The following is a 24170-nucleotide window of genomic DNA, read 5'->3' as shown; positions in this document are numbered from 1 at the left end:
TCATTGGCTCATAGTGGATCTTGTGTAAATCAGGTCCTGGTGCAAATGAGGCTCCTCAGAATACGAAGTTCCTGTGATTCCTCAAGAACAGCTTCTTGAATATGTTTCTCTTGATCTGAAGACCTGTGAGCTACGGACATGTTTTCTACTCTCCACAGAGCCAACAAGTAGAGTTGACAAGCATAAGACAACCGGAGCAGACCCTTCTGTTCAAAAGGGGAAAAACAGGAGTGACATAGCTACCACTGGGTCACAGCAATTTTGAGATCCAGTTAGGCACATGTTGTCAGTTTTCTGATAAGGGTCCAGTCCTGCTCCTTGGGAATAATTCTCTGCAGCTCCTGACTCCACCTTCTTGGCTGATGGGTTTCTTCGGAGTAGTCCTTTCTTTTTCATGAGAAATAGCCATGTTTGCATTTGAATAGCCATCTTGGTCTGCTTCTTAGAAAGCTGGGGGTTCACTGGTCTCTTTTTATTTTTGTGCTCTGCCTTTTTCTGTGTTCTATAGTTGTTTCTTTAAGCCTAGCATTTTGAATGGCTGCAGAATGGGGTGGAATTACCATAATTCTTGGCTTCTGAGTCCATTTCCAACTTCCATTGCCCTAAATACTCTATAAATGGTACTCACTGAGCATCTACTGTGCCCCAGCACTGTTCTAACCAAGGATATGGCAATGAATGAAACAGACAAAATCCCTACCCTTACGGAACTGCCATTCTAGTGGGGGAGATGGACAGAAAGCAAACAAGAAAGCAATACGAAGAAACAAAAAAGCAGGAAGGGAGATAGCAAGTGGATGTTTTATGTCTAGTGTGATAGGAAGGGGAACTTCAGTTTTATTTAGGGAAGGCCATTCTCACTGCGAAGATGACATTTAAGTCAAAACATGAAGAAAGTGAGGGAGTGGCCATACAGATATCTGAGGGAAGAACTGTCCGGTTTGAAAGAAATACAACTGCAAAGGCTTTAGTTACACGTGTGCCTTCTCTTTTCTTAAACTAGTGTAGTTTGAGCAGACTGATCAGAGGGGATGTTAGAAGGAGATGAGGTCCGAGAAGTATCTAAGGGGTCGGGACTTTTTTTTTTTTTTTTTTTTTGGTGGCTTGCGGGATCTTAATTCCCCAACCAGGGATCCAACATGGGCCCTTGGCAATGAAAGCGCAGAGTCCTAACCACTGGACTGCCAGGGAATTCCCTGGATAGGACCTTTTGCTTGTAAAGCCTTTAGTTTTTATTCTGACCTATGGGAATAGTTTGAGCAGGAGAATGACATGGTTTGACATTTTAATAGAATTACTGTGGCTACTGTGTTAAGACTGGATAGGGAATGAGGTGGGAGCAGGAAACCAAGGTTGTTGCCATAATCCAGGTGAGAAATGATGGCGGTTCAGACCAGGTGGTAGTGGCAAAGATAGTAAGGAGTCACATTTTGGATATCTTTTGAAGCTTGTGGAGGAGGGGTCCGAGAGATAGACAGGGGAGTTGAGTTAGTTTCCTAGAACTGCTGTCACAAATCATCACAAGCTTGGTAGTTAAAACAACAGAAATATGTTCTCTCAAATAGAAAAATCTAAATTCAACATCGTTTCTCCCCCGCCCCCTTGCTGTTGGCATTCTTTGGGTTGTGGCTACTCACTCCAGCCTCTGACTCCATCTCCACGTGGCCTTCTCTTCTCCGCGTCTCTTATAAGGACACTTGTCATTGGATTTAGGGCCCCCCCATGGTAATCCAGGATGGTCTCATCTCCAGATCCTTAATTACACCTTCAAATACCCTTTTTCCAAATCAGGTCACACCCACGGCTTCCAGGATGTGTGGGGGGGGTCACTTTTCAACCCACTACGGGGATCAAGAATGATTCCAAAGTTTTTGTACCCAGCAACCAAAAGAATGAAGTTTGCATGAACCAATAAGAAAAGGCTATAAGAGGAGCATGTTTTTGAAGATAGAGCCAAAGTTCTGAGTAGATTCTAATGTGTGCAGGTGGAGCTGGAGCTGGGTAGGGTGCCCCGCCCTCCGCAGAGCTCTAGTGGGTTCAATTTCTTTGCTTCTCTTTTGGTGCTAAGTTCAGGGGCTGAGGCATCGGCGGGTGGGTCCAGCATGGCGCCACCCTGCTCCCGGCCGGGCCTCAAAAATGGCCGCAGCCACTGGGGGCAGACATGTTTGTGCCACCTGACCCAGGCCCGGGCCCGAGGCGGCTGAACGTGACGCACGGTAGAGGCGGGGCTCCTCCCCCGTAGCCGTGGCGTCGAGCGTCTCGTGACAGGTACTTCCGCTCGGGGCGGCGGCGGTGGCGGAAGTGGGAGCGGAGCCGGAGTCTTGGCCATAAAGCCCGAGGCGGCGGCGGCGGCGTTGGAAGCTTGGACAGGCCGAGGAGCCCGCCGGAAACGGAGCTTGGAGTTTCTTTCGCTCCCGTCGTCCTCTCGTTTTCTCCTCGGCGGAGCCCTCGCGACGCGCCCGGCCCGGAGCCCAGCGGAGCGGCCGCGGTAAGTGGCGGCCCGGCCCCATCCCCCTCCCGGCCCTGGGTCGCCGGTGCGCGCCGTCCGCGTCTTGGGCAGGCCCGGCCCGGCCTCTTGGGGAGCTCCGTGTCTTCGGGCCCGGCGGCAGGCCTGCCGAGCGTCCCCGGGGGTGTCAGAGGTCGCCGGGTGTGACCCCGGCTGGCGCCGCGCACGCCCGTTTCCCGGGGCGTCCAGGCCCGAGACGGCCAAGGCGACCTGGTCTGGGCGGCCCGGCACTGGGGCGGCGGCCGAGGGCGGGGGCCGGCCGACCAGCGGCGGGGGCGCCGCCCACCCTGCCCCGGTGCCAGGCAGAGCCGCGTGCTCGCCGTCCGGTCCTACCGACGCGGGTGAGGGTCCCCGACGCCGCGAGTCCGCGGAGACCCGGGTCACGTGCCCCGGGCTCCCTCGGGCGCCTCGGGCTCCCGCGACTGGGAGATTTTTATCACAAAGACGTTACGGTGAGGCGTGGAAGAAGTTTCCAAACTTGCTGGGGGAGAGACGGTGGCTGGGTGCAGAGCTGTGTTTGGTTTGGACCGCGGCGGGGCCCGCTTAGGGCGTTCAGTTCGGGCTTCCCCGAAAGGAATGGTTCGCAAAACTAGGAAAATTGAAAATAACAGTAGCAAACATTGGAGCGGTTACTGCATGTTAGGCAGCGTGGCGGTATTTCTGCACCGATTATTGTATTTAATTCTCCGAATAGACTTCTCAAGTACCATTATTGTGCCCATTTATAGATAGGGAACTGGAAGATCGGAGAGGTTAAGTCATTTGCTCAAGGTCGCAGAACTGATAAGTTATGGAGCGGAGATTCGAGTCCAGGCACCCAGACTCCAGAGCACTGTGCTCGGCCTCTGGATTGTACTGCTTTCTCATGCCCCTGAAGCTTGTGAAGTATCTTTTGCCACCTGGTATCTGCCTCTTTCCGCCTCCTTTCTTTCTAGTGATGTCATTTTGGAAGCCTTTTCTGGTGGCATTAGTTCTGCCTTAAAATTATAACATATTCCATTTGCAGTTGTGAGTTTCAACACCCTTTCTTGTTTTTAAATAGTGTAGCGCCAGTAAACTGGGAGCTCTAGTATCATAGCAGAGTACTCAATTGAAGTTTGAAAGTTTTTGTTACCTACGTCTTTTGTCAAATGAGTTGGGCTGGCAGTCCTGCCATGTGGACCTTTCCTGAAGCCTTAGTGCATGGGTGTCCAGCTAGCTGGTTCTTTCCTGTTGAAAATACTGTATCTTCTCTTTGGATTCCAAAAGAACAGGCTCTTGTCTCTTCCTTGTGACTGAAGCAGCTGATTACCCGCATGACTTCTCATCCATGGATTGATAAAGTCTCCTATTGGTGTGCTTCTCTCTTCAGACTTAGGAGAGTTTGTTCAGATTTGAGTCTAAGAACTGGAAAATGAGTTGTATTTCTCCTGAAGATCCTGTGCAAGCCCTGTTGTAGTCTGATTTCTTTTTTTTTTTTTTTTTAAACTTTGTTACCCAGCCTGATATACTTAAGTGGGTATTAAGTGTGGTAGCCTTAAGTATTGTTTGCATTTAGAGGAGTGTAATGATGAGTAGCGTTTCATCCATTCATCAGATGTTTTGAGTATCTACCATGTATCAGGCATTGCCTATTGACTCAGGGAGATAGGCTTGAGTTCCTATTCTCAAGGAATTGAAAGATGGTGAGTGATCATGGCCAGGAATTCTCTTGTGGAATGGCTTGGTGGTAGAATTTGAGATTTTTTGTAAAGAGGAGTTATTTTTCATCTCAGCAAGTGCATCCAGAGTAATCCAGGCAGCACGGTGTTCTGGGTTACTTGAAAGCTTTGTTCATTTTAACAACAACATTTGATTTGGTTTGCTTTTGAAGAGAGTTCGTAGAAGATAATATCACAGTTTCTAAATTGGTCGTGTTTTTTGAAGGGTAATTTTCATCTCTAAACTTGTTTTACCTTTTGCTCGCCAGCATTTTTTGTTGTTCACTGAAGGAGGGGGTTGGTGTCACTGTCATCTTACAGTGCGAATGTCAGCTTCGGGGGCTGTCTGAGCAGAGGTGCACTTAGCAGGCTGGGGCTGCTGCTTCAGCCCACAGTGAAAGTTTCATGTGCCGCCTCCCAGTCTCAGTACCAGTATCATCCTAGATAAAACCCTCCGCCACCCCACGTCCCACAAGTCCTCTGGTTCCCCTTCTTTAAGAGGAGACGTGAGTTTTGCATTTGTGGTAGAATTTCAGGAGTAGACAAACAGAAGGGGGAGTGGAACGTAGAAGATACTCTAAAACAGCTTTATTTGGACATTTTTTCAGGTAATTGTTAGCAACCTCATGGAGCAAAAATATTTCTTGGTGCCAACCAGGCTTAACCCCCTGCTCCAAACCCCATAATCAAAGAGCATTGCTTTATAGTACAGTGTGGCTTTGAATCCAATTCCTGACCCCACCACCAAGCGAAGCAAAAGGTTTTGGTTGTTTGATTAGCTTTTAATAAATTTCCAAAGGGACCTGCACTGAGAACATCCTTGCCCTTAGGTTTGGCGTTAGTCTTTCTATGCAAAGGTGTAGCAAACCCAGACCACACACGTGGGAGAGTCGTTTTATGCACTATTTCTCTCTGAGATTTGACGTAAATATTTACCATTATTACTGTCGTGAGTTGTCTAGCTCTCCATCTGCGTAATTCACATGTGGCTAAGGAGAACTCACCAGGCTGTTGGTCTGGGAGTTAGAGGCCGGGTGTCCGGGGAAGTCAGGAGGTGTCCTCCTGCATGAGGCCCAGACGGTGGTTCACCCGGCCCTGATGTCATCCCTGAGGGAGGCTGGAGCTGGGGAGATTAGCTCCCCCCACTTCGCTGCTCCTGGCTTTCTGCTGCTTCCTGTCTCCCCTGTAAGGTGGCGGTTGTATTCCCGGCATCTGTTCCTCTGCGTGATCACACCTGTGTCTGTGACTGCCGTCTGCTAGAGCTGTGTGCTTCTGTCTGCAGTTTGCTGCAATGTATTGATCTGTTCAGTTATTTGCTCTCGCACCTTCCCTGTATTTTCTGCTTTTTTCTTCCCGCATATGGCATTAAACACAGAAAAATAGTTTGCACTTATGTTTTAAAACTTGTTAATGGCGGTTGGGGTTAGTGTGATTTGTGAATCAGAAGTAAAAGTGATGCGGTGGGGGAAATCATACAGGCTTTTTAGCATCGTCTCCGACTAGTTTCAATTTTAGTACTCCAGGCTGTGATTTCAAAAACAATTTAAGAATAGCTACTTACAGAATGTCTCCATGGGGGAGGAAGAGAGCTTGGGAGTTGGTTCCAGTGGTGACATGCAGTATTGGCCTTGTTCGTCTCCCTGAAGATGCAGGGCTTAATGCAGGGGATCTCAGGCCTCGCCCGGGGCTCTCTGTTTTGGTGATGTCATCACTGCCTCGGAGATCAGTCTCACTGATTCTGTTGTCCATTTCCTGGTTGTCTAGGACTGCTTGCTGTCCGGACAGAGCAGGTTTGAGCAAGCCCATCAAGGGAGGCAGGGACCTTGCTTGGCTCTCAAGTGGCCTTGCGTGCGTGTCCGCCAGGTGCAAGGAAGCGCCTTCTCTGGTCCACCCTCTCACAGCTAGAGGGCTTGTTCTTACTACTGCCTTTCCTGGACTAAGCTCAGCTCAGTTAGGGAATACTTTAAAATTTCCGTTGTGAAGTAAAAAGTTACATCATTGGTTTCCAATTTTGGTATGCAGTTTTAATTTTAAAAATTTATTACCGTTTGAGTTGTTCGAGAGTACACAACAAAACTACTATGAATTAACCTTTAAAAAACCTGATTGTAACAGCACAGACTTTATGAAAAATAGTGCCTCTTACATGTGTTATTCAGTCAGGCTACCGACAATTCTCTGTGTACTTATAGGTCCAGGGGCCCCAGAAATAACTCTGGGTCATTTGGGCAGCCCACAGGTTAAGAGCCACGTTAAAGTCCTCCAACCTGTCCTGTGCAGTTGATGGTTGTTAAAGAGCATTCATTTTTTTAAAAAAAATAAATTTACTTATTTATTTTTGGCTGCATTGGGTCTTCATTGCTGTGCGCGGGCTTTCTCTAGTTGTGGTGAGCCGGGGCTACTCTTTGTTGCAGTGCACGGGCTTCTCATTGCGGTGGCTTCTCTTGTTGCGGAGCACGGGCTCTAGGCACGCAGGCTTCAGTAGTTGTGGCTCGCGGGCTCACTAGTTGTGGCACACGGGCTTAGTTGCTCCGCGGCATGTGGGGTCTTCCCGGCCCAGGTCTCGAACCCGTGTCCCCTGCATTGGCAGGCGGATTCTTTTTTTTTTTATTAATTAATTAATTAATTTATTTTTGGCTGTGTTGGGTCTTCGTTTCTGTGCGAGGGCTTTCTCTAGTTGCGGCAAGCGGGGGTCACTCTTCATCGCGGTGCGTGGGCCTTTCACTGTCGCGGCCTCTCTTGTTGCGGAGCACAGGCTCCAGACGCGCAGGCTCAGTAGTTGTGCCTCACGGGCCTAGTTGCTCCGCGGCATGTGGGATCTTCCTGGACCAGGGATGGAACCCGTGTCCCCTGCATTGGCAGGCAGATTCTCAGCCACTGCGCCACCAGGGAAGCCCATGGCAGGCGGAATCTTAATCACTGCGCCACCAGGGAAGTCTGCATTCATGTTTTGTAGAAACTTTTCCTACATGGTATTTGTCTTTCTGTGTTTTTTAATGTTTGCCTAGTGCTTAACAGTTCACATAGGATTTCAGCTGGTGTTCACAGCAGCCCTGCAGGCTTAGAGGGTGGCCGAGCCTGGGTGCTCAGGTGGCCCGGCTACTGTAATGCTAGTCTGGGTCTCCTGAAACACAGCTGAGGCTCTTTCTGATGCACCAGCTTGGCTTTCTGATTATTCATGATTTCTGTAAAGCACTCAGCGTTTGACTCCTTATAAAAATGTATCTTTCTTCCACTACTCTTTATTTAAAATGACGTTTCTTTTTTGCTGATTATTAAATGAGTCATTTCTTTAAAAAAAAAATATAAGCTAGGGAAATACGGAAGTAAAAAGAAGAAAAATTCAGTTCACTACTACAAGGAAGACCAGAGTGTTAACTGGTTATTTTATTCTTATGAATGTATACTTTAATACCTTCCTTTAATGAGATTGAATTTTTAAAATATGGTATGAGAGATTAATTTTGGAGGGCCCTGGATATTCTTTGGATCCTTTGACCTGTGGGACCCCTCTAGATAAACACTCAGTGGCGGGAAGCTGGGATCAGGAGACTAGCTGTATTTTTCAAATGTTTAGTGGCAACAGGTGAAGAACCTGATGCATTCAGTACCATAATAGGGTTTTTTTGCCGTGGTGACAGTGGATCAGTAAGTTGTTGCAACTTGTCATTTCTACATTTTAGTAAACTCTGAATTTGCAGTAGGGCATATGAAAAGATACGTGATACGTGACACGTACAGATACGTGTTCACTATGAAAAGCGTCCAGATACGTGAACAGCGTCGAGTTTTCATAAACTCAGAAGCCCCCTTGTGCCTCCTTCAGGTCATTGTCATCCTCTCCTGCTGCTTTTTTTAAAAATGTTCTAGTTTTCCATTTACCTTTTTTTTTTTTTTTTTTTTAATATTTACTTATTTAGGCTGCACTCAGTCTTAGTTGTGACAGGCGGGCTCTTAGTCGTGGCATGCATGCAGGATCTCGGTCTCCAACCAGGGATCGAACCCTGGACCCCTGCATCGGGAACTTGGAGTCTTACCCAGGGAAGTCCCTCCTCCTGCTGATTTTTAACACTGTAGTTTAATTTTGTCTGATTCGGACTTCGTGTAAATCATACACCGTGTACCTTTTTGTATCTGTTGCTTTGAGTCATTGTTGCCGGTGAGATTTTCTTTTGGGTGCAGTGGTAACTCCATTTTCATTGCTCAGTAGTATTTGATTATATGATATACCGTAGTGTTTTTATTAACTTATCGATGGGCATTTGGGTAGCTTGTAGTTTGTGGCTGGTAAAAATAATGCTGTATCGGGACTTCCCTGGTGGTTCAGTGGTTAAGATTCCACGATTCCCCTGCAGGGGGCACGGGTTCAACCCCTGGTCAGGGAAGTCCCACATGCCATGCGGTGCGGCCAAAAAAAAAATGCTGTATGAATATTATTGGGTTTGTCTTCTGGTACCTATATGCACACATTTCCATAAGTTAATACTGAGGAGTGGAAAGTTTTAGCATGTGTATCTGTATATTGCTAGGGCTGCTATAACAAATACCCCAGACTGGGTGGCTTAAACAACAGAAATTTATTTTCTCATGATTCTGGAGCCTAGAAGTCCGAGATCGAGGTGTTGGCAGGGTTGGTTTCTTTAGAGGCCTCTTTCCTTGGCTTGTAGGTGAACGTCTTCTCCTTGTGTCCTCATATGGTCTTTTCTCTGTAGGGGTCTGTGTCCTAACCTCCTCTTACAAGGACACCAGTCTGATGAGGGCCCACCCTCATGACCTCGTTTAACTTTTATCACCCCTTTGAGAGCTCCATCTCCAAATACAGTCACATTTTGACATTTTGAGGTACCAGAGGGTAGGACTTCATAAATTCTGGGGGGGGGCGGTGGGGTGGGGGACAAAGTTCAGTCCGTAATGGCATGTGCTGCACCTCGGTAGACACTGCCAGCTTTCCGAAGCTGTATATCGCTTTACGCTCCCATCAGCGGTATGTGAGAGTTCCAGATATTCCACATCTTTGCTGACGCTTATTTTCATTTTGCCCTTGTGGTGCTAGCATCGTACCTCCCTCCAGTACCAGCATGGGCAACCCTTGAGGGGGTGGGGAGGTTGTTTCTGGAGCCAGATGTGTCATAACTTGAGACTGCCTCTTGTAAATGCTTTTTAAATCCTTTGGGGATAGAAAAGCAGAATGACTTCAGTCTAGTGAGCAGTTAGCCCCCCTTAGTTGCCCTTATGGGTTAGTTTTTGCATTTATAATCTGGACTCATTCCTGGGGATGGAATTGACTTCGAAGTGTCACCTGTAGGGTGTAAATCTAGCCATGGTAGAGAGTGCTTTCATTGAAATTCTTCTTTGGTCTGACACTAGCGTCCTTAAAATATTGGATTCCCTCATACACGTGCTAGGAATGGGTCTGTTTTGCATGCATGTTCTGACTGCCCATTTAGATATTAGTTGGTGTTTGACCAGCCGCTTTCTGGCTGCGTGATCTTGAGCTTTGTGCATCCACTGTAGACCTTGGTTTGATTGGAATAATATTACATGCCCCTGCCCCTCCCCCACTCTAATCTCCTTGAGGGCAGGGATGAATCATTATTCTAGCATGGATCTTGAAATATTACTCAGTAAACTTAAAAATATTTTTCCAGTTCTCACTTTGGACACAGTTTTATTATTTGTAGCATGTAAGTTTTGCTTCTGGGCCAGTGATTAATATGGAAAGCCTTCCTGAATGATAAATTATGTGTTCTGTGTTCATTTGACACAGTTTTATTGTCTACTGTAAGAAAATACTGCTGACAGTTGTGGGGAGTATCAAATAAAAAACACTGGAGGTTTAGGAATAATTGTAAAAACAAGACAGGTGAGAGCCACAAAAATGCTAGAAGTGTTCAATGACTGGGTTAGGTGGTGCTGAGTAGATTTTGGATGAATTGATATGGAGGGGAGACTTGGGAAAGCCATTGTAGTTGGAGGGAATGGCATAGCAAACGAATGGAGGTGGGGGAACGTAGGGCAGATGGAGGGACTATGGTACCTCAAATTGGGGAATGGCAGTATGTATGGGGGCCAGACTGGGGTGGGGAGGGGACGAACTCCAGTGCCATGTTGAAGGATTTATGTTTAACAAAGTGGTACTTCACTGGGTGGTGCTAGGGTAGGGCGTAATCCTTTCACTTGAACTTCACAATCCTATTGGGTAAGACTGATGGTGTCCCAGTTATGGATTTATAGTTTACCTGAAGAAACACACATTAAGGGATGAGTGGGGCTAGGACTGAAATACAGGTGGCATGCTTAAACCTTCAAAGAGGTACTTGCTGAGAAATGCCTTTAACACAGGTTAAAAGTAAGAGCTGGTTTGGGGGGATGGGCTGGAGAAAGAGAGCAGTTAGCTTGGTTTTCTTCTTGAGCCAGCCAGCCCATGTGGACACTCCTTACCAGTTTATGGGCAATGTTTTATTGGCTAAATGCCTGAGATAATCTAGGGTTCATATCAAACGTTCAAACTATTGAAAAACAGTTGTGTGTAACTCTCTCTTGTTTTCCATTCTGTCTTATCAACAAGTAAAAAAAAAAGGCACTGTCGTCGTGGTCTGTTAATACAGACTCTTAGCTCTTGGTTTGGCACCTGCATTTAGAACAGTGGGAGCATCATAGTCAAGAATCTATTGCTCCAGGGGCTGCAAAGTCCTCGTAACAAGAATTGCTTTCCAAGGAACTTGATTCTTTGAGAAAGTGGCTTTAGTTTTTCGCCTCCCCACACATGAATGTGATACCTTGAGCAAAGTATATGTATGCACACACACAAATAATCCCTTTACATTTTGTAGAGCTTAACGCGTACCTTGTTGATGCTTTACTTCCAAGTTCAAACTAAGCAGCATTTGCTTTGTCAGAATCTTTTTTCAGATGCAAGACCAGCCTGAAAGAACATACTCAGTATCCCGACTAGCGCTCCATATTCCAGGTTGGCAGATGTGTCTTTAACCCCAAGAATGGTGAGAAGAATAGCACCTTCTTTTTTTCTTTTTTTTAAAAGATAAGTACTTTTTTAAAAAAAATTAATTTATTTTTAGCTGCGTTGGGTCTTTGTTGCTGCGCGCAGGCTTCCTCTAGTTGCGGTGAGCGGGGACTACTCTTCGTCGCCGTGTGCGGGCTTCTCATTGCCGTGGCTTCTCTTGTGGAGCACGGGCTCTAGGCGCACGAGCTTCAGTAGTTGTGGCTCATGGGCTCCAGAGCATAGGCTCAGTAGCTGTGGTGCACGGGCTTAGTTGCTCCGCAGCATGTGGGATCTTCCTGGACCAGGGCTTGAACTCGTGTCCCCTGCATTGGCAGGCAGATTCTTAACCACTGCACCACCAGGGAAGTCCAGAATAGCACCTCCTATGGAAGAGAACAGCCCTTGTAAATTTTAGTGATCGGTTTTATTTAAGTGTTTTTTTAAAGTGTTTTTGAAAAGAGGGATGCTTTGACTATTCGGTTTCTTTTGAAATGTAAATTTCCAGGTAGTGAGTTTTCCAGCAGCATCTGACTGAATTGGCTGGGTTTTTCTATAGTAACAAATAATCTCAGAATGGTCAGCGTGTTCAGTATGGATTTTCCAGGGGCTCTGTGTCATCCTTACTCCAGCTGAAGAAGCAGCCACAACAGTGTGGGACGCTGTTGGCTGTCTTGGCAAAGTAAAGGAGAACTGTTGGAGGGTCTTGCTCCCGTGGTTAAGTGTTCCAGCCCAGAGATGACACGTCACTTCTGCTCACAGCTCACTGGTTAGAGTGAGTCACACTGCACAAGGGATCAAGAGGCACTTGACTTGGAAAGCACAGAGTTGGAAATATTGGAGAAATGGTGCTAGTTTTAACAGTGGCTGGCTTCCGTGGGTAATAGCTGTTGGGGAAGGTGCCTCATTTGTAGATTCTTGTTCCATTAGCTAGTAATTTAAATGCAAAAAAGGATACCAAGTTGCCCATAAATCTTCTCTTACAAATCAGCTTCCTATCGTAAGAAATCTGTTTCTTTTAAATGATAAGTGGGATAATCTCAATTCGAGTGCCTTGCAGTATCCTTCGCACGAAGTAGGCGTGAAAGGAACATTTGATTGTGAGCCCTCCCTTGCCTTCTACATTGTCAGTACCCTCGCCCAGCCCCCCCATCCTTCTTGTGAAGTGCTACCAGATCGTCTTGAAGTGGTCCTTAGGTCCCATTCCTTCCCTGGCCACAGAACCCTATGTTTTTCTACACAAACTGTCTCCAGCTTGTCTTCCTGGCTTTGTCCTTTTGATGCAGACCCTGTGTTGCCCTGACTTGCTGTATTTAACCTTTTCCTGACCACACTTTGTTCCCTGCTTCCTACAGTTTGGTTTCTGCCGCTCCCCTTCATCTCTGTGTTCTGTCTGTTGGCGTCCTGCCTTGCTCAGGCTCTACCAGCTTCATTTCCTAAGTTTTTCCCATTATATTCCCACCTTTCACTGAATCCCTGGGACATGTATATGTGTGTCTGAAACACGTTTTATAGATGTTTTACCTGCTCTAGGAGAGGGTCTTAGGGTAGATCCCAGACTTATTTATTTAAACCAATAAGCCTTTTGCGGTGGGCGGGCACCGTGCACCTTGTGGGATCTCAGTTCCTGGACCAGGGATTGAACCCGGGCCACGGCAGTGAGAGTCCTGAATCCTAACCACCAGGTAACCAGGGAACTCCCACATCCTAGACTAATCTATGTTTTCCCTCCAAAGGTAACCGGATGAGAGAAAGAACTAAAAATAAGTTCCCCGAGTGGCTTTTGATAGATACATATACACACACATCTGCTGTGCTCCCTGCTGAAAATTCCTCAGCTTGATGGAAATTGGTGGACCAGAAGCCGGAGGATGGTAGAGGCGTTCTCAAGCAGGGCCCCGGGGTGGGTCTCAAGGGAGCTGCTAAGCTTCAGTTTCCACTGCTGGAAAATGGAAGTACACTGGTCCCCCCTTATCCCCAGTTTCACTTTCTGCAGTTTTGGTTACCTGCGGTCAACCATGGTCCAAAAATATTAAATGGAGAATTCCAGAAGTAAACAATTTGTGATTTTAAATTGCGTGCTGTTCTGAGTAGCATGATGGAATCTCGCGCCGTCCTGCTCCTTCCCACCTGGAATCCCCAACCGTCCACATTCTCCGCTCCAGACGTCCAGGCCTTGACACCGTCATGGCCCCACCATCTGGGACCGCTCCAAGCGATGGTCCTCCTTTAGATGTGTAGTCAGAAGGCCAACAGTGGCACAACGCCATTTTATCCTCTCACGTCACAAGAAGAGGTGGGGTGAGTACAGTACAGTAAGATATTTTGAGAGAAACCACATTCATATAACTTGTATTACAGTATATTGTTATAATTGTTCTGTTTTGTTATTAGTTATTGCTGTTAATCTCTTTGCATGCCTGACTGAAAGTTAAACTTTATTATAGGTGTGTATGTATAGGAAGAACAGAATGTACAGGGTTGGGTACTGTCTGTGGTTTCAGGCATCCACTGGGGTTTGACCGTATCGCCCATGGATGAGGGGGGACTGAGTACCCACAGGATCCTTCCTAGCCTGATTTTCTCTGGCTCTTGCCCATACTGCAGTGGCTTGTGCAGTATCCTAACCGGCAAGATGACGTCATGGAAACGTAAAGGACCCTTTCAGCCACGGAGAAGCTGTCACCTATGTGGAGCCCTGCTCATTCACTTCTTGAGAGGAGCAGGGGGGACCTCACTGCTAGGTGGCTAGATTTTTCCTAGAATGACTTGTTTCTCAATTACAGAAGCAGTGTAGAAGGCTTAAAGTGAATGGTTCTCTGTCATCCTTCCGATGGTTTGGTGACCGTACTTCCAGACTTGCATTTTTCTGTTTAAAGGGGGTCATACGGTGCACACTCTGTGTCTCTTGCTTGTTAAAGACGTCACTCGGCACCCGTCCTTGTCAGCGCCTGCTGTCGCTCGTGGCTGTGTGCTGCTGGCCGAGGCTGACCGTCCTCTCAGGGAACACTTCGGTGACGTCTCCCTTTTCTCTGTCACAAAATTATTTACTGTTTATCTTTGTCCACTTACCTGGTAGTTTCCCTGAGATGTAGTGGTTATACGTACTTAAAATTTGGTACTCATTACTATAGTACCCCCAGGAAGGTTGTGTACTTAATATTTGTAGTTGGAGAATTCTATTTATATAGTTGCCAATTGTCAGCTTTCTTACTGTTTGCCAGTTTAACTAGTGGGGAAAATTTAAATGGTGCCTCATTGTTTAACATTTCCATTTCTTTGATAAATGGATTAAACTTAAAAAAAAAAAGATTAGCCATTTATTTTTCTTTTGTGAATTGGCTTTTGTTCTTGAAAGCCCAGGTGAGGGTTTAAAAAATATATAGCAAGGGACTTCCATGTTGGCACAGTGGTTAAGAATCCGCCTGCCAATGCAGGGGACACGCGTTTGAGCCCTGGTCCTGGAACATCCCACATGCCGCGGAGCAACTAAACCCGTGCTCCGCAACAAGAAGCCACTGCAATGAGAAGCCCGCACGCCGCAAGTAGAGAAAGCCTGTGTGCAGCAACGAAGACCCAACGCAGCCAGAAATAAAAGATAAATAAATTTATTAAAAAAACAAAAAACATATATATATATCAAGAATGGTTCTTAGATAGTAAGAGTATTTTTTATATAGGAAGAATATCAACCCTTTTTCATGTTGCAGTGTTCCTGGCTTGTTTTCTTTTGGCTTGGTTTGGTTGATGCTGTGTTTTTGTAGTATAGAAACTTTTCTGTAGTCATATCTGTCAATTTGTTTTGTTTCCTGGGTTTCATATTACACTTAGGCCTTCTCCTTTCCTAGGACAATAAAAACAATGGTTTTTTTTTTTCCTAGTACTTAGCACGTTTGGAATTCTTCCGTATGATGTGATGTCAGACTCTTTTTTTTCCAAATGCATAGTTGCCCCAGTATTTCATTGTATTGTCATCCTTTCCTCACTGACTAGAAATTTTTTTTTATCACACAAATTTCCCACCTACATGTGTCTTTTGTGAATGCTTCTGTTCTATTCTTTGTTTCTGGGACAGTGCCGCTGTCTTGCTTGCTTCTCTGCTTCATGATACGTTTTCATAAATTAGGCAGTTTTCCATCTTTCATAGAACTCTGTTGAAGCTGTGCTCAAAGACCTGTTTGCTTCTGATTAAATTGGTGCTCCTCCTACGCTTGTCCTGTTTTCTTGATCAGTTTGTCTGGCAGATTGATTTATCAGGAAATTTAGAGGAAGCCTTTTCCTAAGATGCCCTGGTAGGGGGAAGGAGCTACCTCCAACCCACCTGCCATGTGTCTGGGACAAACACCATATACTTGCTCATTCAGTCAGCAGGTTTTATGGAGCACCTACTGCGCCACAAGCTCCCGTACAGCAGGAGTTGTACAAACAGTAGAAAACCTCGTTACTGAGCCCCGGAGAGCCTTGGGTTTGGGGGGCAATGTACGTATCTTTTCATCCTTGTATGTATCCCTGTTGCCTTGTGTAATGGGTTGGAAAGCAAGTATTGGGTTTTAAACTGTGTTCATGATGCTTTTAAGCATTTCATGTTTTGCCATCTCTGGTCTTTTCTTGCAGTATTTGAGCATACACAGTTAGTTCATAATCGGCACTCTGGATGGATTTTTTTGTTAAATTTTATTTATTTTTTGGCCATGCCATACTGCGTGGTGTGCTGGATCTTAGTTCCCCAACCAGGGTTAGTACCCGTGCCCCCTGCAGTGGACGTGTGGAGTTGTAACCACTGGACCGGCAGTCCCCGGATGGGTTTTTATTGTTAACTGTTCTTGTCTAACTTTGACAAGTTAGATTTCTCTGTCTTTCTTAGTTGAGGGTTGTTCATAGCAGATTCCATAAGAATGTGCCAGGCTTGACGTGCATTAAAATGTTTCTTTTTACTAATTTTCACAGATAAAGAGTAGACCATTGGGCCAGTCTTTATTTTCAGGGCTTTTGAGGAAATGTTAGCCGTCTGAATTGGGAAAAACAATTACCTTTTTGACAGAAAAAGTACACTGGGTCAACCAGTTCTTTCTTTTTTCTCTTGCTTGTTATCTTCTAAAGGTGTAGCTCGTCATTTGTGCATGTTGTGATATGAAGTCCTGTCCGTGGTCTCCTGTGTTGCAGGTACCCACGATCTGCAAGGGGAGGAGGGTGAAGCCTGGTGCCCAGGACCCCTCTTAGCCCAGTGGAGAGGCCAGGCTGCGTAATCAAGAGCCCTGGGGGTGGGGGCAGATCGGGGCGGGAGAGGAGGAGCTCATGTGGGCCGGTCCTGCCACATACCCCCTCTCTGGGCACACAGTTAACCAATAACTTCACCCGTAACTGTTCACAGGCCAGAGTCAAACCCTGCGTGTCTGAATCTGAGAACTAAGTTGGTTTTTGGCTTCCTGTCCCCGTGGTGCAGGGGTGGAAGTGTGGTCTGTAGACGCCTGAGTTTGCAAAGGCTGCGCCTGGCCGGTGCCACGCTAGGGAAGTGCCCAAGGGGGAGGCGGCTCCTGTCCTGGGGGGGCCTCCTGTTGGCTGTGTGACATTAGAAGAGCCACCTACAAAGGGGATGATGTCATATGAAGAACGATTTGATAGGAGGCTTCCGGACAGGTGAACAGGCGATGATGTACTTGATCAGTCCAAAAGGAAACCTGGAAAACAAGTCTGTGTGTCCTCTCAATCCCTCCTGCTTAGAGATGACCATGAGCCCTTTAATTGCTTGGTTTTGACTTTCAAAGCTGGCATTTCGTAGGCTTCAACCTAATAAACACAATGGAAGCATAATTTGTTCTGTACCCCTTTTTAAAAAAATCTAACTACATTTTAGAATGTCTATTAATAATACATGTAAGTCTGCCTGGTATGTATTTAATGTATTCTGAATATGTATTTTGAAGTAGGGGCAGAGTATTTTTCCTACTTGGGTCATTTCTTGGCTGAGAGAAGTGCACGGAGGGGAGGAGAGAAGTGGACCTGTGACCTTCCAAACATGTTGACGTGACAGAACCTGGAAGCAGGCTGTGAGATTCCGGGCCTGATTGACTGAGGTGGTGGTAGGCCTTGAAAACGAGGGGGGAGGATCGGGACTGAGAGCGGGCCTGGAGTGCAGCGCTGCGCACGTGACTTCAGGGGCGGCGGCCTTCGCGCTTTTCAGCTGTGTTATTCGAGAGCCCAGGTAGCAAGTACGTGATGGGACTGAAAGCAGGTTTGTGGTACTCTTATTTTCACATTAATCACATTTTGTCATGGCAGCCTATCCATACTTACATGTCGAAAGGGAAAGGACAAGAAAACGCAGAGGAGATCATTCTGGGTGAAAGGATTTGCAGCTGAAATAGCTGGGGCGTGAAGCGCCCGAGCCCAGCCCAGGACGATGGCTGTGGCTGTGAAAGCGGGAGAGCTTGTTGGGCAGGTGTTGGGTAGCTGGGGGCTGGGCGGGGCAAGCGCAGTGGAGTTGGTGATGGAAGGGAGCAGGGCGAAGTGCTCCCGAAGAAAGGAGGGACCAGAGGTGCCCAGGCAGTGCTGCGTGCTGTGCTGCCCTGGTCTGTATCAGCTTCCAGTGACATGGAGAGGTTCCCAGCTTCCCCTTGCTGCTCGTCGGTGATGACGTCACGCTCAGGGCCCCTGAGGGCCAGCTCTTGGTGCAGTTTTCCTGTTATTGTTGGAGGAACTTGTTTGGTGGGAATTGCTGGCTGTTAGCACATCGGTTTTTCACATCGTATCCCCTGGCTTACCCACTGGTACAAATTAATTGCCTCAAAAATGGCGTGTTTTATTTTTTATTTTTAAAAATTTATTTATTTTATTTATTTATTTTTGGCTGTTTTGGGTCTTCGTTGTGGTGCGTGGGCTTCTCATTGCGGTGGCTTCTCTTGTTAGGGAGCACGGGCTCCAGGTGTGTGGGCTTCAGTAGTTGTGGCGCGCGGGCTCAGTAGTTATGGCTCGCGGACTCTAGGTGCGCGGGCTTCAGTAGTTGTGGCGCACGGGCTTAGTTGCTCTGCGGCATGTGGGATCTTACGGACCAGGGCTTGAACCTGTGTCCCCTGCATTGGCAGGCGGATTCTTAACCACTGTGCCACCAGGGAAGCCCAAAGGCATGTTTTAGAGAAGGTTTCTGGAGTGAGAGCTAAGTACTTCTCCTGCACAGAGCATTCTTTGTATTTTTTCTTATGTATGTTTCCAGAAGATGTTTCTATTAAGATAAAAGAAGGTAAATATTCTAGCAAATGTTCAGGCTCCTAATGTGGTTAGGGTTAGGGCACAGAGTTGGAAGTATTAACTTCAGCTGCAGCCGCAGGCACTCGGAAGTTGTCCCCGGAATAAAGACTCTAGAAGTAGATTCTTTGTCATGCTCCTTGTCAGCCACCTCTTAATAACTACGTTCCACCCTAGTGCTTTGAACGGTACTTAAACCCTGGAGCAACTAGGTTGATGCCGAGGTCTGTGCTGTGAGATGAGATGGACTTTGCCTGCTGCCACACACTGTCTCTCTTACTGTGGTCGTCTTCTGTGGTCACAAGAGGTTTAAGGAAGGAGTTACATTCAAGGAAGAGTGACTCATCCTGATCCTTCACCAAAACTAGAAAACAAATCGTACCTCATATTTGGAGAATATGCATGTACTTGGCATTTTCTGCTGAGAGAATTAGCAGTGATTCAAGGGCTTGAATGAGTTTGGTCAAGGTCTAAAAATTGGACTGAGTTACTGATATTTAAATTAAAAGACTGTAGGCCACAGTGATGTCACACAAAATGACAGAGTAGGAAGCTTTAGTGGCCGGTTCCTCTACCAGGTCAGCCGTTGAGCTGGAAAGAGTGGTTGGAATCAGCTGTTTTGGAACTCTAGGACCTGATTGGATGAAGCCTTCCTGAGGGGATAGTCTGCTGGTCTTTTGTACGCGAGTGGTGGGTTCACAAGTGGACAGTTGTAGCCCTGAACAAGCAACAGTCAGCAATCCTTGGAGAGTAGGAGAATCAGATTTCCAGAATTCCGCACTATGAAATACTCAGAGTGTCCATTTCTTAACAAAAAAAATTACGGAACATACAAAGAAACAGGAACGTGTGGCCCATTCACAGGAAAAAAAAAAAAAAAAAAAAGAATTTGATAGAAACCATCCCAGAGGAGGCACAGATGTTGAGATTACTAGTCAGACATTAAATCAACTGTTTTAAATATGCTCAAGGAGCCAAAGGAAACCGTGGGGAAAGAAGTAAAGGAAATTGGGAATACAGTGTCTGAAGAAAAGGAGGGTATCAAGAAAGAGTAATTATAAAAAGGAACCAAACAATTGTGGAACAGAAAAGTGTAGTAACTGAAAGGAGAAACTTCTTAGAAGGGTTTAGGAGTGGTGTGAGCAGAAGAATGAACCAGCAAGCCGAACGTTAAGACAACTGAAGTTACTCAGTGTGAGGAGCAGAAAGAAAAGAACGAAGAGAAAGGAACGCAGCCTGAGTGTAAATGGATTAAACTCTCCTGTTCTAGCTTGGACTAATGAGGGAAGTAAGAGGCAGCCCCGGCCCAGCCCCGGCCCGAGGCTCAAGGGAGAGGAGAGCTGAGCGCTCCATCATTGCAGCCGCCCGCTTCCAGGCCCTGAGCTGGAGCTGCTGAGCACGGTGCACCAGTGGGGGTGGTCCAGCCCCTGCCTCCCAGCCTCGCTCCCCATTTCTGTCCTGCGTGTGCCTGACACCCCGGCTTCCCGCCGCCCGGATGCCTGCTCTCCATTTCCTGTGCTCAGACCCACGCCTCGGGGCCCAGCTGGACTTCACCTCCTTCACGAAGCTGCCCTGACCCCTCCCACCGCAGGTGAGCATGGGCTGTGCTGTGTGTCCTCCTTGGTCCCTGTGAACAGGTGACTGCACCGTAGTTGGGCCCCTGTCTCGTCTCCCCAGCTGGACTGGGAGCTCTTCAGGCAGGGTCTGTGTCTGATTCCTCTTGGGGAGCCCAGTGGTGCTTGGCCTGGGTTGTGGGCACCCCAGGGAGAAAACCGCACATGCAAAGTGTCAGTGGGAAACTGAGCAGTTCAGTGAGTAAAGTGCAAGGCGTGGGCGGTGCTGCAAGGTCTGCAGGGGGCCAGTCACACAGGGTCCTGAAAGCCCAGTAAGGAACTGGGACTCGCTGGGGAGGGGATGGAAGCTGGCGATGGATTTCAAGGAGAGCAACACTGGTTGACCGCACATTGGGCTGCTTAGCGTAAAAAAGCCAAAACTGGGGAGATTAAGGGGTGCAGCAAGATCCCCAGCCCGTCCCAGTCCTCCTCTTGCTTCCCCAGCTGTGCTCTCAGGGTGTGGCACGAAGGAGGAGCCTCTCTGATGGGTCAGATGCAGACTCATGGGCAGGGTCACTGAGCGTTGAAAGGCTGTACACACAGCGCCGGTGGGCCGCGCAGCGTTCCTTGGGCTTCCCGGGAGCCCACGCGGGAGCTCCCAGACGGACATCTGACACACAAATTCACCACCAAAAATGGAAATACCAGGTTCCTGGGAATCTGGAACTTGCTTTTTAAAAGGCACCTTTCCATCATTCCCTCCACCCCTCTGGGCTGCTGTGTGTTATCAAGACTCGTCCCTGTGGATCCCCCAGGATATCTGGCTCATGCGGAGCTCCCCTAGAACCTCAAGCTGCTGAACAGCCCATGCCTTGGTCAAGCCTCTTAGAGGGGCTGCTCCATGCCACTGTTATAAAAAGGAGAAATCACAGTGGAATACAACTCCTGTATTATAGTCAGGGAACTCGACTATACAGGAAAGTGACCCCAAGCCTCTTTGGGGGGGCACACCCCCTATCACTTTTCTGACTCCCCACACAGGCTGGTTCATGGTGCTTTGTTATCCTATAACGAACCTCTTGCTTGTAATGAACACAGGCTGCGTTCTGTGACATAAAGCATACTGGTGTTTTCTTAGGTCATTTTTTCAAGGTAATAGAAATAAAAACAAAAATAAACAAACGGGACCTAATCAAACTTACAAGCTTTTGCACAGCAAAGGAAACCATAAACAAGATGAAAAGACAGTTACGGACTGGGACAAAATATTTGCAAACAGTGTGACTGACAATGGCTTAATTTCTAAAATGAATAAATAGCTCACACAACTCAATAACAAAAAAAAACCCAATCAAAATACGGGCAAAAGACCTAAATAGACACTTTTCCAAAGAAGACATACAGATGGCCAATAGGCATGTGAAAAGATGCTCATCGCTAGTTATTAGAGAAATGCAAATCAGAACTCCTTATACCAGTCAGATTAGCCATCATCAAAAAGTTTACAGGGCTTCCCTGGTGGCGCAGTGGTTGAGAATCTGCCTGCCAATGCAGGGGACACGGGTTCGAGCCCTGGTCTGGGAAGATCCCACATGCCGCGGAGCAACTAGGCCCATGAGCCACAACTACTGAGCCTGTGCGTCTGGAGCCTGTGCTCCGCAACAAGAGAGGCCGCGACAGTGAGAGGCCCGCGCACCGCGATGAAGAGTGGCCCCCGCTCACCGCAACTAGAGAAAAGCCCTCGCACAGAAACGAAGACCCAACACAGCAAAAATAAATAAATTAATTAATTAAAAAAAATAAATCTATTAAAAAAAAAAGCTTACAAATAACGAATTTTGGAGAGGGTGTGGAGAAAAGGGAACCCTCCTACACTGTTGTGGGAATGTAAGTTGGTGCAGCCACTATGGAAAACAGTATGGAGGTTCCTCAAAAAACTAAAAATAGAATTACCATATGATCCAGCAATCCCACTCCTGGGCATATATCCAGACAAAACTCTAATTCAAAACGATACGTACACCCCAGTGTTCATAGCAGCACTATTTACAATAACCAGGACATGGAAGCAACCTAAATGTCCATCGACAGATGAATGGGTAATGAAGATGTGGTACATATATACAGTGGAATACTACTCAGCCATAAAAAAGAATGAAATAATGCCATTTGAAGCAACATGGATGGAACTAGAGATTATCATACTAAGTGAAGTCAGAAAGAGACAGAAAAATACCATGTGATATCACTTATATGTGGAATCTAAAATACGACACAAATGAAACTATGAAACAGAAAGAGACTCACAGACATAGAAAACAAACTTATGGTTACCAAAGGGGAAAGGGAGTGGGGGAAGGATAAATTAGGACTTTGGGATTAACATATATTGTACAAACTACTATATGTAAAATATATAAGTAACAAAGTTCTGTATAGCACAGGGAACTATATTCAATATACTGTGATAAACCATAATAGAAAAGAATATAAAAAAGAAGGTATATATGTATAACTGAATCATTTTACTGTGCAGCAGAAATTAACACAGCATTGTAAATCAACTGTACTTCAAGAAATAAAATAATTAAAAAAAAAAAAACCTTCATGCTGTGGACTTAATGGAAAAGTACCTGGAGGCTGGAGGAGCTCTGTTGATTTTTTTTAAAGACCTTGATGGCCAGCTGGGCCAGCATCACTTTACTGAAGTTACCTTGGCCAGTGGTTTTGAGGAGCTTCGAATAGTCCATATGAGCCTCCTTGTCAGCAGGGAGGCTTCAGTGAGGCCCTGCACCATGGTCACCTGCTAAGTACACTAACTGACAATATTAACCAACAATGCTAATTATGCTAACATTGCTAACTATCTCGTTTTATTGCAGTTTGCTTTATTGCGCTTAGCAAATATGCATTTTTAAATATCTTTATTGGAGTATAATTGCTTTACAATGTTGTGTTAGTTTCTGCTGTATAACAAAGTGAATTAGCTATATGTATATGTGTATCCCCATATCCTTTCCCTCTTGAGCCTCACTCCCACCCTCCCTATCCCACCCCTCTAGGTGGTCACAAAGCATGGGGCTGATCTCCCTGTGCTATGCAGCAGCTTCCCACTAGCCATCCATTTTACATTTGGTAGTGTATATATGTCGGTGCTACTCTCTCACTTCGTCCCAGCTTCCCCTTCCCCACCGTGTCCTCAAGTCCGTCCGTTCTGTACGTCTGCGTCTTTATTCCTGCCCTGCCACTAGGTTCATCAGTACCGATTTTTTTTAGATTCCATATATGTGCGTTAGTATATAGTATTCGTTTTTGTCTTTCTGACTTAACTTTACTCTGTATGACAGACTCTAGGTCCATCCACCTCATTACAAATAGCTCAGCAAATATGCATTTTTTACAAATTGAAGGTTTGTGGCAACCCTGCGTCGAGCAAGTCTGTCAGTGCCATTTCTCCAACAGCTTTTGCTCAGTTCAGGTCTCTTTGTCACATTTTGATAATTCTCAAAATACGTCAGACTTTTTCATTATTATTATATTTGTTATAGTGAACTTTGATCAGTGATCTTTGATGTTGCCGTTGCAAAAAGATTACAACTCCCTGAAGGCTCAGAGGATGTTTGGTAGTTTTAGTAATTAAGTATTTTGAAATTAAGGCCATGTACATTTTCTTAGACATAAAACTATTGCACACTTAACAGACTACAGTATAGTGTAAACATAACTTTTATATGCACCCAAAAGTTTGTGTGCATATAAAGACTTGATTTAAGGTGGTATTTACTTTATTGCAGTGGTCTGGCACCAAACCTGCAGTATCTGAGCTGCCTGACATACTACCTGTGCTAACGAACTACAGTAACAATACTAATTATATTAACAAGACTAACTATGCTAATGATACTAAATAAAAATCTTTTATTTTCAGGAAAAAAATGAGAAAAAAGAAAAAATGAGCTAAAGATCAAATAAAGATTATCGGTAGATTTCACATCAGAAACCTTGGAGGCCAGATGGCATGGTTTGATGTATTCAAAGTATTGAAGGAGAAAGCTGTCAACCAAGAATCCTATATCTGGCAAAACTGTCCTTCAGAAATAAGGGAGGAATTAAGACCTTCCCAGATAAACCAAAGCTGAGAGAGTTCTTTACCACCAGACCTGCCTGCAGCAAGGGGCTCATCCTACAAA

General features: G+C 46.2%; 1 protein-coding gene across 1 annotated transcript in view; it reads left to right on the top strand.

The window, feature by feature from the left end:
• The first annotated feature begins 2284 nt into the window (after positions 1-2284).
• RAB7A (RAB7A, member RAS oncogene family) overlaps positions 2285-24170 on the top strand; it is a 72554-nt gene continuing 50668 nt past the window's right edge. The window contains exon 1 of the mRNA XM_061197341.1: positions 2285-2488. The gene's annotated coding sequence lies outside the window, so the exon portion shown is untranslated. The remainder of the gene's footprint in view (positions 2489-24170) is intronic.

The sequence above is a fragment of the Eubalaena glacialis genome, chromosome 7 (assembly GCF_028564815.1).
Source record: "Eubalaena glacialis isolate mEubGla1 chromosome 7, mEubGla1.1.hap2.+ XY, whole genome shotgun sequence".
NCBI classification, from domain to species: Eukaryota; Metazoa; Chordata; class Mammalia; order Artiodactyla; family Balaenidae; genus Eubalaena; species Eubalaena glacialis.
Note: the sequence above shows the minus strand (reverse complement) of the source record. Positions and strands in the feature narration are given on the sequence as shown.